The sequence below is a fragment of the Balaenoptera physalus genome, assembly GCF_965194825.1.
Source record: "Balaenoptera physalus genome assembly, contig: HAP1_SCAFFOLD_1059, whole genome shotgun sequence".
Lineage (NCBI taxonomy): Eukaryota > Metazoa > Chordata > Mammalia > Artiodactyla > Balaenopteridae > Balaenoptera > Balaenoptera physalus.
The window spans coordinates 304,288-315,518 of NW_028125733.1; the positions used below are offsets into that span (position 1 = coordinate 304,288).

At 37.7% G+C, this 11,231-nt stretch overlaps 2 long non-coding RNA genes across 2 annotated transcripts; both read left to right on the top strand.

Moving 5' to 3' along the window:
* Positions 1-215: 215 nt before the first annotated feature.
* On the top strand, positions 216-10,297 carry LOC309653727. Its single transcript, XR_014259419.1, has 2 exons — positions 216-3,436; positions 9,558-10,297. It is a non-coding gene; the product is annotated as an uncharacterized lncRNA (long non-coding RNA).
* On the top strand, positions 4,834-8,505 carry LOC309653725. The gene is made up of 2 exons (XR_014259418.1): positions 4,834-5,332; positions 5,664-8,505. It is a non-coding gene; the product is annotated as an uncharacterized lncRNA (long non-coding RNA).
* Positions 10,298-11,231: the final 934 nt, after the last annotated feature.

The following is an 11,231-nucleotide window of genomic DNA, read 5'->3' on the forward strand; positions in this document are numbered from 1 at the left end:
CTGATTCCTCACTTTGGAAAGTTCTCTCCCTCAGGCATTAGGTATTTAAGCTTCCTGCTTTCTATAGGTTCAAAAACTGGCAAATGTCTTGAAGAGGAGACCTAATGATTGTCACAGGCCCCTTTATCTAGCGGGATTTGGTTTGTTCGTGCCATGACTGTGCAGGAAATTTCACTCTGCTTTCTTGGCTCAGTCCCCCATCATCCTGTACCACCCTGACACTAAGGAAATGTCCTGTGGGGGAAATCGGCTTGACATTCTGCTAGATTTCACTCCATCATGCCAGCAAATGAGTTCATCAAAAGGTATGGTGATTTCTCTTTTCCAGTGGAGTATGTCTCCCTACACCAAACCCCTGCTCCAAATCTCTAAATGTCCCTCTCTAGCATACTAGTTGATATTGTTTCTTGATTGCTTCCTTAGCTCGATGATCCTTTATTCAAGTTTGTTTGCTCGTTGCAGCAGGAGTGATGGCCTGTGCCTACCTAGTGCAGGCATATTATTATGGAGATATGGCTTTGGTCCCAGACACCACAATAAGGAGAATATCATAAGAAAGCAAGTCACACGAGTTGTTTGGTTTCCCAGTGCATGTAAAAGTTATGTTTATGCTATACTGTAGTCTATTAAGTGTGCAATAGCATTATGTCTAAAAAAAGTACATATCTTAATTTGAAAGCAGACTTTAAGAATGCTACCCATCATCTGAGCCTTCAGCAAGCTGTAATCTTTTTGCAATAGTAACATCAAAGATCACTGATCACAGATCATGTAACAAGTATAATAGTGAAAAAGTTTGAAATATTGTGAGACTTACCAAAACATGACATAGAGACACGAAGTGAGCAAATGCTGTTGGAAAAAATGGCACCACCAGTAGAGCTGCTTGACACAGGGTTGCCACAAACCTTCAATTTGTTACAAAAAAAAAAAAAAAAAAAAAAAAAAGCATTATCTGCAAGGTACAATAAAGTGAAGTGCAATAAAGTGAGGTATGCCTATATATCCTGCCTCAAAGTAGAAATCCTATTTAGATCACCTTTAATTTCTCTCTATGATATATTAATAGTTTTCTGTTCAGGGTTCTTACATTTTTTATTACACTTATTATTAGGTATATGATGTTTTGATGATAATGTAGATGGCATATTTTTTAGTTTTTAATTTTATAACTTTTCAGACACAGAAAAATGTTAGTGGAATTTTTTAATGTTTGGTCTCTTATCTGGCAACTCTTCTAAAAACTAACTGATATTCTAATAAGTTATCTGTAGATGGTTTTGGATTTTCTGTATCCTTAATTATATCAAATATGGAAAGTGACAGTATTATTTCTTCCTTTCTTAGCCTTATATTTCTGATTTCTTTTTCCTGCCTTACTGCTAATGCCATTTAATACTTTTACTAACAGGTTGAATAGAAAAGGTAAGAGTTGGCATTCTTATTTTGTTCCTAATCTTACAGTGGACATTCTCCACATTTCACTATAAATAGGATGGTGGCTCTAAAGTTTTTTGTAGTTTCCCTTTGCTATGAGTTTTTAATCATACATAATTATTGAATTTTATCAAATGCTTTATCTGACTATACTGATATGATCATATACATTTTCTCCTTTATTTTATTCATGTGGTGCATGACATTTATTGATATTTGAATGTTAACTCACCTTGCATTTCTGGAGTAAAACAACTTGGTAGGAATTCACACACACACACACACATTCACTCACTCACACACTCTACATTTGATTGTCTAACATTTTGTGTATGATTTTTGCTTCTGTATACATAAAGGAGATGGGCCTATTTTCTTTTCTCATAATTGTCCTTTTAATTAGTGAATAGTATATAGAGGGTAGAGATTTAAAAGACCTTTTAAAAGGTCTTCTTCTTCTGTGATATAATACAATACAGTATTACTCCATTTTTTAAAAATGACCTTTTTTATTTTCAAATAGTTTCAAATCTGCAGAAAAGATACAAACAGAGTTCCCTTTACCTCTCTCCCAGTTTTTCCTATTGCTAACATCTTATACTACCATACTATATTTTTCAAAATTAAAAAGCCAACATTTATACATTACTATTAACTAAACTTAAGACTTTTTTTGGATTTCACCAGTTTTCCTGTTAATGACCTTTTTCTGTTCTAGGACCCAATCCAGTATATCACATTCCACTTAGTTAGTTGTCATGTCTCCTTAGTCTTCTCTGGTCTATGACAGTTCCTCATTCCTTCCTTGTTTTTTATGATTTTGACAGTCTTGAGGAATATTTGTCTGATATTTTGTAGAATTGTCCTCAGTCTGGGTTTGGCTGATGTTTTTCTCATGATTAGACTGGAGTTATAGGTTTTGACAAAGAATACCACAGAAGCGAAGTAACCGTCTCATCACATCATAACAGAGAGTATGTAGTGTCTCCGTGACATCACTGGTGATGTGAAACATCATCACTTGCATAACATGGTGTTTGCTTGGTTTCTCCACTGTAAAGTTACTTTTTCTCCCATTTTATACTCTCTTTGGAATTCAATCATTAAGGCCAGCCCAGGACTGGACTTAAGGGGAAGATTAAGCTTCACCTCCACCTCCTTGGGGAGGAGATGGATGCCGGCGGGGGGGGGGGGGGTGGCGGGGGGGAGGTTACCTACATATGGAATTCTTCTGTTGGCAAGATTTGTCTTCTCCCTCCCTCCTATTATTTATTTATTTATACACTCATTTATTTACTCCATTATGTTTTAATATGGATTCTTTATCATCTATATACATAATTACAACCTTAAAAACCTCTGGTTCCCCCACTGACATATAAACTCTTTGAGGAAAGGCTCTGCTTCTTTTTTATTTTTGTACACTCTATGCGTTTAGCATAGTCCCCTAATTTATAGTGGACTTCCAGTAATTATTTTGTAATGGATATCTTTCCACTTCAACTGAAAAGTACCCTTTCCTTATATAATAGCATTCTAAATCCAAAATAAAAGTAGATTTTAAAATAAGTAAAAGTAAACTCATGCATGATCACCCTGTAATAAGTATGTAAAAAAGCAAAGGGTACTGCAGAAATAACTTAACCATTGGAGTTGGATGTGTCTCCAAAAAATATTGAAGCCACATTTGGAAAGAAATTACAGTATTTGATAAGCCAAGGATATGACCTGCTGTGTGCTTTCCCTTTTTTGTTCAGATCACCAAAGGAGATTAAGACCCCGTTTTCTCCCGTCTCTGGAAAATTATCATCTGATGCAGTCACTCAGATAACAACAGAGAGTCCAGGAAAAACCATGTTTTCATCTGAGATTTTTGGTAATGCTGAAGATCGTGGACATGATATTCCAGAGCTCAGTACACAGAAGTTGGGCAAAGTTCCTGTCAAGTTTGCTTCATCATCTTCAGTCCAACAGATTACTGTTCTTCATGGCACAGATGGTAAGAGAATTTTAGGTCACATTACCAACTTTTGTGTGTCATTAACCAATAAATTTCTTGATTGGGTCTTTCTAGTTAGAAAACCTAATTTTAATTTTAAGCATTAGGTTGTACATGATGATAACATCTTTTATTTACATAGCTATGAAGAGAATATAATTTATTATGTTTTTACTTCAATTTCTAGTGAAGTTAACAACCTATGTGAAACTCATGCTACTTGTGGCTGACGTATTTTCAACTCATAATACTTGTCATAAGAATGCAAGTAGTTCATGAAAACATAAAAACTATAGAGGTTCAATTTTAGGGAGGTAGATAATTATTTGGCATTGTTTCTTTTACTATTGTTTTGCATGAGACAGTGAACAGATAGCAAACACAATACCAGTCTATTTCTTGCTCAAGAAACGTTGAGCAGGGACCCAGGTTGACTGTGACTCTGCTTTCTTTAAAACATGGAACCTTGGATTCATCATCATAGTCAACTGGAAGGGACGAAAAGCATGGAGGAGCACATGTTGGGAGGCTTTTATGGTCTAGGCCTAGGTGTGGCCCACATCACTTTCCACTGACTAGGAATAGTTTAGCTGTGCTTTCCAGGATGAAAAAGAAATGAGTTTTGGTGAACAGCTAGCAATTTCTACCATAAGGTCTACAACATTTAGAGTGTTCCTATGCTATCATGACAGTGATATTTTTATAGTGCTTACACTATATAACATTCAAAATTATAGCAAGTTATTTTCTTTTTCAGACCAGTAACTGGAAAGTTAAGTTCCCATTCTACCTCCAAATGAGGGTGGGAACTTTCAATTACTAATTTTAAAGTATTCAACAGTTTGTACAAATCTATTCAAAATAGATTTTAAGTGTTCCTACTTGTGCAAAAAGTTTATCTGTCTGTAGGTATAAATGGAATATGCCTAAATGTATAAAGAAAATTGCTTAGTTCCACATTTAAATTGCACTGAATTTAATTTGAATAAATACATTTATATGTTGAAATGGTTATATTTCTTTTCTTTTTTTTTTATTTTATTTATTTTATTTTGGCTGTGTCGGGTCTTCATCGCTGCGTGCAGCCTTTCTCTAGTTGCGGCGAGCGGGGGCTACTCTTCATTGCGGTGCACGGGCTTCTCATTGCGGTGGCTTCTCTTGTGGTGGAGCACGGGCTCTAGGCACGTGGGCTTCGGTAGTTGTGGTGCATGGGCTCAGTAGTTGTGGCTCGCGGGCTCTAGAGCGCAGGCTCAGTAGTTGTGGCACATGGGCTTAGTTGCTCCGCGGCATGTGGGATCTTCCCGGACCAGGGCTGGCACCCGTGTCCCCTGCATTGGCAGGCGGATTCTTAACCACTGAGCTATCAGGGCAGCCCGAGATGGTTATATTTCTTATACACTTTTATTGTGAAATAAAATTATGCCCCCCAAATGTATAGTCTAATCAATATCACACAGAACACCTTTAATGTGTCAGTTACCTATTGCCACCGTGATACTGTATAAGAACCTCGAAAATCTCAGTGCTTTATAACAACAGACATTTGCTTTCCTCACTCATGGGCTTATGAGTCCGTTGGAGTTTGGCATCAGGATGCAAAAACGGTTTGGGTCTGTTCCACATGCCTTGTACTGAAACCCAGGCTACTCTGGGCTATGCTGTTTTCATGTTGGTGGAAGAGCACAGGAGAGGAAATCCAACTGTGAAAGTGTATTTTATACCTCTTCTGACATCAAATGGATCAGTCTATAGAGAGCCCACAGTTCATGGTCTTACCTTTACATACAGGTACTTGGTAGAAAGGACTCCTTTAAAAGAGAAATATTATTTGGTTTAATAATAAAATATTTTTAACTCTGTGGATTCAGAAGTAAAATTTTAAAAAATATTTTAAAAGTATACAGAATAGGGCTTCCCTGGTGGCGCAGTGCTTGAGAATCCGCCTGCCAATGCAGGGGACACGGGTTCGAGCCCTGGTCTGGGAAGATCCCACATGCCGCAGAGCAACTAGGCCCGTGAGCCACAAATACTGAGCCTGCGTGTCTGGAGCTTGTGCTCTGCAACAGGAGAGGCCGCGATAGCGAGAGGCCCGCGCACCGCGATGAAGAGTGGCCCCCGCTTGCCGCAACTAGAGAAAGCCCTTGCACAGAAACGAAGACCCAACACAGCCAAAAATAAATAAATAAATAATAAAAATAAAGGAATTGCTTTAAAAAAAAAAAAAAAGTATACAGAATAGCATGTTGAATTTATGACTATGTGTCCACTGCTCTGAATTAACAAATTAAGAGTAATATGCTATATGTTTATATTTAGTTCCATTTGCAAGTTTTTTGAAGAAATAAATTTTATGGTTGGACTTTCTTCTTTACCCTTCTCCAGTCCTTTCTTTCTCTCCCAGGAACAACCATTATTTGCTGAATAGTCGCTTCTTCCCCCAGAGATAGGCAGTCCAAAGTAACTTTAAGACTTCTGCATCCAAACATAAAGTTGTTGAGAATTTCAAAAAGCCACTTATCTTGCCTCTGAATTCTCCATCTCCACATGGTAACCATTCTTGCTCTGGGTCCATTGTAATTCTGCCCAATTGTTGTTGTCCATTTTCTGCAAACTTTGAACTAAATGGTAAATTTAACCATCACCACCAAGCTTTATATACACTGGTGGATGAAGAAAACTACTAAGTCAATATCCTAACAATAATGACTACAGCAACGTCCAAAGAGAAGTAGAGGCTACAACCTATTTTTCCTGTTATTTAAATTCTTCCAGCCTCTATACATTTCTTCATTCTCCTTGAATTCAGCCAGGTTCTCATTGGCTGGGGTTTTGCCTGATAGGTTGGTACAAGTGTTCCTAAGTAGTCTAAGGCTTTGCTAGCCCTGCATAGGTTTAAGGTAATTTTTTGTTAATTTCTATGACCAGGCTTGGTAAAGTGGTCCCCTAGGTGTAAGCCATACTCCTACTGACTTTCTTCTTTTAAGGTAACCTTATTTCTCCCTGATAGTTAAGGTCAATTGTAGTTTTAGTCAACACTATGGCATCCTATTCCCTGTATTGTTTCAGTGACATAAAGAATGTAAAATGACTAGATGGCTCCTGTCTCCCGGTAGAAGTGCCCCTCCCTTATTTCTAAGATCTTCCATCAAACAAAGCAGAGTCACAGAGATAGAAAGCAAAAGATTTTAAAGGCTTCTGCCTTTGTTCCTAAATACATGCATTCTGTCTGTGGGATAGGCAAGTGCCACATGTGGTTCTGAGCACATGCCGTATTCAGTAAGCTAGCATTCCAGCCTCAGAAAGTGATGCCTCCCAGCTTGTGCCATGACAGTTATCAGTAAATTGTTCACTCGCTTTTTTGTTCTTGAGTTTACCATAGCTGTGGGTGATCAGGCTTGTGAGGAGAACAGTGACTCCCTTTAGTCGTCAGCCTTTTGTCTCATTTCCTTCACTATGAAGTCAGTTCCTTGGTTGGAAGCAGGGTACTAGTAATATGGATTCCATGTCAAATCATCAGAATCATGGAGTGGCCAAGGATGGTAACACAATTCTAAGTAGTTTATAAGTTGTTATTGCATCCAGAATGAAGGAGATCTCATTCTACTCTGGGACTATCAGACTCTGTCTAGAGTATTTTGATTTTTATAAACTAGACATGGGCAACTAGGAGTCCATCTAGAGGTGATTACAGGATGCAAGAGAAGACCATGGTCCATAAGGATAAACTGAAGAAGCTGTTGTGTTTAATCAGGAGAAGTGGTAGCTATCTACAAAATTCTATTTGAATGAGCAGTACAACCCCATGAATACTGAGGAGTAACCTAAACAAGAATTTTATAGGGCTCATGTGATGGCAATACTAATCCTTTGTGTAGGCATAGAAAAGGACAGTAGACTAAAAGGAGGGATGGGATATTTCTGAATGGGAAAATTGAATATTTAAAGATGTCATTTATTCCCAAATGAATTTAAACTCTAATGTAATTCTACTCAAAATTCTAATGGAATTGTTCTTTTGAACTTGTTTAATTGATCTTAAGTTTTTTCAGGAAGAATAATAAAGAAAATACTGGAAAAGAAGAGTAATGGGGAGGATAAATTTTAGCAGCAGCCAGTGGAGTGTTTTCATGGGATGCCTGGAAGTTGCAGACATTATTCTCACCCTTGACCTATGGGCCCAGACTCAGTCATATGTCCATACATGTCTGCAAGGGAGATTGGGAAATACAGTGTACAGATGAGCAGTATGTACCCAGCTAAATATCAAAATGCTGTTACAGAGACAGAGTTTCTACCACATCATGAAAGAAAAACAAGTGTATAGAAAAAGATTTCAGGGACTGCCCTGGTGGCGCAGTGGTTAAGAATCCACCTGCCAGTGCAGGGGACACGGGTTCGAGCCCTGGTCCGGGAAGATCCCACATGCCGCAGAGCAACTAAGCCCGTGCTCCACAACTACTGAGCCTGTGCTCTAGAGCCCGCGAGCCACAACTACTGAGCCCATGCTCCACAACTACTGAAGCCTGCATGCCTAGAGCCTGTGCTCCACAACAAGAGAAGCCACTGCAGTGAGAAGAGTGAGAAGCTCGCGCACCACAACGAAGAGTAGCCCCCCACACCGCAACTAGAGAAAGCCCGCGTGCAGCAATGAAGACCCAATGAAGCAAAAAAATAAGAAGAAGAAAAAGATTTCATCTTCTATAATAATCAAATTACTACCATGTCACAGACATTTTAGAAAGAATTTTAGCAGTTAGTATTTAAAAAAACGAAACTTTATAAATGACATAATTTTTCACTCTGAAATCAGGAAACTTATGTGAAATGGGGCAGCAGGGGAGAATGGGTATGCTATGAACAGGAAGTCTTTATTACAGAATTCTTTATTATTGAAAATTTAATCCAGCCTAAATTTTTAACATTATGAGAAGGGTTAAAAACACTTAATGTGTAGTAGAATGATAAAAAATGTGAAGATAGGAAATAAAATGAATATTTTATTATCAATGTAAAGTAGAAAAACTGAATTCCACATTATACATACTATACACAACTATGTAAACAAATAAGCAATACAGAGGAAAGACCTGTAGAAATACATTAAAATATTAATAATAGTTATCTTTGAGTGGTAAGACTTTGTCTTTTTTATTTCTGTGTATTTTTTTAATATTGAGAATTTATACTTTTATAATGGAAAACTTATTTTGAAAATCTGCCACATAGAAGAGAATTAGATTTACTTTCTATGACTCTGGAGGGAGAATCTTCAAAGATCAGTAGTAGGGGTTAACAACGACCAGGTTTGGGTTCAATATAAGATAAAGTGTTTCTTAGTTAGAGCCATCTAAATATGGAATAGATTGCTAAGAAGTCGTCTTCTCAATGAATCCTACCCTTACCACTCTATTTAAACTGCATCCTGCTGCAATTTCCCAAATACTTCTAATCTTCCTCAGCATTTTCTAATTTTTTGGGGGGGGGAGTGGCTGTTTTGGGTCTTTGTTGCTGCACACGGGCTTTCCCTAGCTGTGGTGAGTAGGGGCTACTCTTCGTTGTGCTGCATGGGTTTCTTATTGTGGTGGCTTCTCCTGTTGCAGAGTGCGGGCTCTAGGCGCACAGGTTTCAGTAGTTGCAGCACGAGGGCTCAGTACTCGCAGCACAAGGGCCCTAGAGCACGTGGGCTTCAGTAGTTGCGGCACATGGGCTCAGTAGTTGTGGCGCTCGGGCTCTAGGGCGGGCGGGCTTTGGTAGTTGTGGCACGCAGGCTCAGTAGTTGTGGTGCACAGGCTTAGTTGCTCCACAGCATGTGAGATCTTCCCAGACCAGGTATCGAACCCCTGTCCCCTGCATTGGCAGGCAGATTCTTAACCCACTGCACGACCAGGGAAGTCCCAGTATTTTCTAATTTTTTATGTCACTAATAATTTATAAAAACACTAGATGATTTACTTATTTAGTATGCTAATTGTTTACTGTCTATCTCCCTCTTCTAGAATGCTAGTTTACTGATACATTCCAAGAATCTTGACCACTGCTTGGCACATTAAAGGTACTTAATATTTGTTCAGTTAATTAATAAATGTTTTCTTATTAATTATTCTGATCTTTATGTCCTTAGGCCAGCCTTTACTGTTGCCATATAAGCCTTCTGGTAGTACAAAGATGTACTATGTTCCCCAATTAAGACAAATTCCTTCATCTCTGGATTCCAAGTCAGACACCACCATTGAGAGCTCACACTCAGGTATTATGCAGAAATTATTCAAAATTTTACTTTTTGAAATTTTATTTGTGGATTGGCTGTTTAATTCTGGATGACATATGAAAGCTCAGTGCTATTTAATCTTTAAGTGAAACATGGAGATTTTCATGACACAGTCTCTGGTTCAGATAGGTGAGTTATTTGGTCAGATGTATTGTGTACACTCAAACATTTGATAAATATTTGAAGAAAATTGTATGAACAGTTACTTGTTTGGGTTAGTGGACTCCATCTAGGACAAAGGTTTCCAAGTTTTCTCTGTTCACAGTCACCTTAGTGTTTGGGTGATTTCTTTTCTCATCATCGTGGGGATATAAATCATCAGCAGCATATAAATACATGAAGTATTTTTTCAGATACTAAGCTATTATGTTATTAGGGTATAAAAATACTTACCGTTTTGATCTTACAGCTTAATAAGCAAAAATATTTTTGGTTTTGTGTTTGAAAGAAAACATTTTACTTTGTTCAGAAATATGCATAATTACTTGCTAACGAGATATGTGTGGCTATTAGGGCACAGTTTCTCACACCTTGAGATGAGATTGGACACAACCACCCTCATTTATTGCTTTTGTTACAGAAACTGTCAAAAATCCAACTCTGCAGAGATACAGACAGCAGCATTGAAAGGAATGTAGCAGTATCTAATGTTGAAACTTTAAACTATCTTTAGCTATTAGTTTTTGTCCTGTACACCAGATATTACATATCACTGTTTCTCTAGAGTTTTAAAATATCCCACAACATCCCTGTGAGATCACCACAATAGAACTGCAGATTTAGAAAATGAATAGCATCCTGTGGAGGAACTGAATAAATATTTTCTGTGGAAAATTATAAGGATACGGAGTTGGTATGGTGCGGGGTTTTGATTGTTGGGATAACATATTGATTGGTCCACAGGAGTTGACTTGGTTCCGTGTAGATATAAATTGTTCATGATTTGTCAATAGACATCTTTATAGGTGTAGAAATTAAAAAGAAAGTAGTTGTCCCTGGTCTTATGCAGATTTTCTGTTAATTTTAAGAGGACCCAACTAGTATCTAATGGTAACTGAGTTAAAGCCCCTGATATAATTGCTCCTGATTTCCCACTGTGATGCCACTGAAAAAAAGAACCACAAAATGCTCATATGTTAGGATTGATTATGAAGCCTATAACCAGGAACTGGAAGAAATTTTCACTACCTGCATGGCTATGATTTTAAAAACTCACTTAGTGGCTACGAGACATAAAACAAGCTTACTTAATTGATTGTAGGTAGGAAAATCTTTTATCTCAGTCTCACTTTCAGCCCCCTAGTTCAGAAGACAGAATGTACCAATAGAAGTGTAATCAGGTGTTCCAGTATTTTTTGAGGCCTCCTGTGTACTTCTATTCATTTACATCCTAACTCTTCCCTTTGGAGACATTAACTTTGAGAAAAATTGGACAGTAGTGGGAAGAGGAAATGACTACTCAGGGATGGTACACTGTATCCTGAGAAATACTGTCCGTATAAATAAAGTACTGAATGCATCAATTAG